Raw genomic sequence first — 4602 nt, 5'->3', positions numbered from 1 at the left:
ATTCTTTGATTTCCAGAAAACAATTGCAACCACAAAATAAATATCAATATCAAAGGCAAATGCCAAAATAAAGAAACAGAAAACAATATTTACTAAGATTGTATGTGACTGAAAGTTTGGAGGAGATGAATATGGTTTTACAGCAGAGGAACAAAAAATTACATCTTAAAATTTATTATTATTATTTCTTTCCTTAGGCCACTATGAGATTTAGTGATTCCATGTGATTTATTCTTCTTTTCTCATCTCTTTCCGGATTTAAAAAAAAAAAAAAAGAGAGACATAAACCCAAATATGACACACAATCTTTCCCGTTTCCTAATGCAGAGCAATTTAGGTTCCATTGCCCCTGCTGTCTATGTAGGTCAGGGCTCCCCTTTACATGTCCAAAAATTTAGCAGAAGCTTTGAAATGACTACTTTGAAGAGCCTGGTTAACTTCTTAGACTATACAAAGTGTTTCATCTCTTTTATCTGTAAGCATCTGAAGTAATGGGGAATTGAAGTTGAAGAAGAGTTTTTACTTTGTACCGACACTGGTCTAAGAACCATAAATATATTACCTAGTTTAATTCCACAACCTCTCTGTAAGATCGACATTATTATTACATTTGGCAGACAAGGATGCTGAAGTACGGAAAGATTAAAGAACTTACCTAATGTTACTTAACTAGAAAGTGGCAGAGCTGGGAAGAACGAAGATTTTTTAGTCAGGATAGGCTAGATTTTGCTAAAAAAAATTAATGATTTAACAAATCAATTCAAATTTCAGGAATTTGATCAAATAGTCCTTGGCATTAACTTATTTCAAATGCATAGATATTAAATGGAAATAATTTCCAAACAACAAAATCATATTGAAATGTAAGCCTGTGTAAGCTTGGTTTTAAGAAATTCCTATTATGTATAGCCACAATTTCCAAGTACTTTGTTTACTTATCCATGTGAAAATAACTCTCTTAATTATGTAAAAGTGAAATGATTTTTTGCGTCCTCCACAGAGTCTCTAGAGTATGGCATAGGATTACCATATCAAAGCAAATCTAGCAGAAAAAAAAAAGACCTTGCTCAGGACTGAAAAAGACTGGGGTTCAAATCCCAGCTTTACAACAGCCATGCTACCCTGAAAAAGCCCAATCTCGTCTGATCTCAGAAGCTAAGCAGGGTCGGGCCAGGTTAGTACTTGGATGGGAGACCACCTAGGAAAACCAGGTGCTGTAGGCGTAAAAAATAAATAAGGGATTGTAACCAAGGGTTGCCTCGCCTAAAAAATTAAAAAAAAAAAAAAAAAATTCCAGCTTATCATTGACTGGAGGTATGGCCTTGTGTTAGTTATTGAATTCTGGGTTTTAATTTTCTTATCTATAAAATGAGGCTAATGACACTGCATCAACAGTATGATTTTCCGGAATAAATTAAATATGCACTAAGTGGTGAGGAAATTGCCTGGCCTTTGGGGTGCAATTGTCCCGGGTTCAAATTCTGGTTCTGACATCTACTGTGCATATGACAGATACTAATGTCCTCATCTTTGAAATGGTAATAATAATACTAACCTGAATCTCATAAGGTTATGAGAAGCTTAGAGATAAAATACAGAAAGCTCGTAGTTGAACAACTGACATATGGCAAGAGCTTAATATGTGGTCGATCTGAATATTTAATATTTTCAATTTTTACAGCTGTAGGAGACAGAGTCCATGATATTTCTAAATCTCTTTTTGAGGCATTATTAATTACCCCTGACTTCAATCAGTTTAAACCTCAAACGAAATAATCACGCATTATTCATCTCTTCTTTTAAATCCCTTCACTGACTCACCAGTGCCTTCTGTGTAACATTTTAATTTCAGTCCCTAACTTTTCATGTACCTGCACAGCAGGCTTACTAAGCAGCTCTTAGTCCTTCCCACATAAGTTGCCTAAGCACAAGGAGGATTCAGTTCATTAAAGCATATAGGATTTTAGATGCTATGTAGAAAATTAAGAAAACCTGTTCCTGCAATCTGGCTTCTCAAACTGACTTCATTATATAATAGAAAATTGATCGTTAAGTTTCCCCATCATTTTTCTCTTGCTCAGACACTCAAATGCCCTACTTCCATTTTTCTCCCCCCTCACACCTTTCTACAGCTTACTTAATTGGAATAGCTCTGGAGCTTAATTTAAAAAGTGAGTATCTAGTTTATACAATTTTCCCAGGTGAATAATATAACCTTGCATTGATTATTTATTGATGTGGGCATTAAATTCATGCACTCTCAACTATAGTGGGCTAAACAATACTTCCCCTTTTAAATACTACTTTGATATTCTTGTTGAAGGATTTAATTGATATAAGGACACAAAAACAACACAACAGACTCCTGGTTCTTAACTGTTATAGCCCAACAAGAAGTTTAGCTGAATATTTTGTAAAAGCATTACATATTTAACTAGAGTGTGATATGCTTATATCTTACTTGTGTTGGTCATTATAGTCAGCTTTACAGTGGTAGTTCATTAATTTGTGCAATGAATATTTTGAACTGCAAATTAACTAGTTACTGGGTTTACAGAAGAGATTCTGTGCTCTCAGAGAAGACTGTAAGATGAAAAGGCATTTTCATGAGAAGTAGAAGAATTTTTCAAATAGATGAAACATTATGGCCAAAAGTCCTAAGGCTGAGACGAGGCTGAAATGGCAAATAGTGGTTCATCCCCTAGGTCCTTGTGCTCTATATTTAAGAACTTGGGGCTTTATATTAAGTGAAATAACCCTCAAAGTCCTACAGTAGAAAAAGACTTAAAAGGACCAGAAATCTAATAATTTACAACAAAATATGGCTCTTAAAGCAGGGTAAGCTCAATATGCAAAAAATAACTACACATGAAAACTCGCCTAATGCCGACCTGGTATATCAGGAAAGAGTCTTCTGAGAGTGATGTCGATCTCCAGCCCTGAAGGCTGACTGAAGAAGCAAAGAAGCATGAAAGATATTTCTGATAGAAGGAAAATCTCGCAATGGTCTGGCAACAAGAGAGTTGGTCTGCAGTTATTTAGCGGGCAATAGTGTGGGGTAAAGAGCAGAAGTCTGCTAAGAGTCAAGAGATGAAGTGAGATAAGTGAGCAAGGTTTGAACCAAGATGCTTTAATCATCATAGGTGCTATTAAGTTATTCTAGCAACGATGAGAACTGCCTTCACAGTTCTCTTCCTTTTATGGTCAACACAGACAAATAAAAATCACTATAATATACTGAATTTACTTCTTCAACATAAATTTCTTATTAAGCACCTACTTTGCACTAGGCAGAGTATTTGGCACTAGGAGAGACAAGCAAGAAAACAGGAAATATAGCCATTCCTATCTTTCATTTGTTTAATTATTTTTTTTTATTAAGGGTCTACTCTGCGATCTGTGCTAAGAATACAATGATGGAGGAAATACAGATATGGCCTGTGCTCATATCAGGCTCTAGTGAGTTGTGTGTTGCTACAGAGAGAGGCCTATAGTGCTTTGGAAACACAAAGGAGGGGCACCTAAAGTGATTTCTGTCTGTGTGTACTATCTTTGTAAGGGGGCAACTAAGAAAGAAAAAGTATTAAGACAGACTTTCCAATGATGAATAGGAAAAAGATGAAGAAGCTTTGCAATGACAAGAAAAGACCACGGGGTGTTCAGGAACTACTGTAAAGGATGTCAACTATGCAACTGACTCTAGGACAGAATCTGTGAACAGCAGAGAAAGGAGCCCATATTCAAAAAGATTGCCTCTCTCCTTCACAGAAAAAAAAAAAAAGAGAGAGAGAGAGAAAAGATTTATTTCTTTGTTAAATATAAAAACAGTCACATTAATTGACATTAGGTTAAACTTGACAAGATCTAGGGACTGGAATAGGATACATTACTATTTTAATCTTAAAGGACTTTATATCTTTAATAGAGTATAAATCAAAGGCTTATGATAGTTCTGCAGCTGGTAAGGGAAGCATGATGCAGATAACTATTTTTATTTAAATCAATGTGTTGTATTCATAGAGAATAGGGCGGAATGCTGCAGCTGCAAGAAGAAATTTAAAATTAGAACAGCTTCAATAGTGCTGTTCACAATTTCATCCAAATTCCTGAGCCTTGCCCTACAGTAAGCATTTTTTATTTTTGCGTGTGTGATTCATATGCACACACATTTAATTTTTCATGGGAGATTGAGACTAAACTTTTCTAGAGTCTGAAAATAAAATTGCCTGTTGGATAATTCTCTCTCCCTCTCTCACTCTCTCCCCCATAGATTCACAGTTAAGTCAAAACCGCTATCTCATAGCTGCTGCTTCTACAAATAAGCAGCACCATTCAATTTCCAGTACCTGAACAGGTACTATTTGTTCCACATACAACAGAATTGTAAAAACTTTCCTGCAGTGTTATCTGGCCAAAAATAATTGCCGCATTTCAAAGAGTTCCTTATATAACCCAGATGTCCTAGATTTATCCAGGTTTCAAGGGTCATCTTTCTTTTCAAGCACAAATAAGGATAGCCCAAATCCTCACTCTGCTTGTCCAAGGGGTCTGGTTTTTCAGTGGGTTTCCTCCTTCATACATTTTTGAGAATCTTCACAGATG

At 35.6% G+C, this 4602-nt stretch overlaps 1 pseudogene; it reads left to right on the top strand.

Annotated features, from left to right (window-relative positions):
- Positions 1 to 1104: 1104 nt before the first annotated feature.
- On the top strand, positions 1105 to 1223 carry LOC111730257 (annotated as a pseudogene).
- Positions 1224 to 4602: the final 3379 nt, after the last annotated feature.

This window comes from Pteropus vampyrus, unplaced genomic scaffold, assembly GCF_000151845.1.
Source record: "Pteropus vampyrus isolate Shadow unplaced genomic scaffold, Pvam_2.0 Scaffold9, whole genome shotgun sequence".
Taxonomy (NCBI): domain Eukaryota; kingdom Metazoa; phylum Chordata; class Mammalia; order Chiroptera; family Pteropodidae; genus Pteropus; species Pteropus vampyrus.
This window is presented reverse-complemented; position numbering and strand designations above follow the sequence as displayed.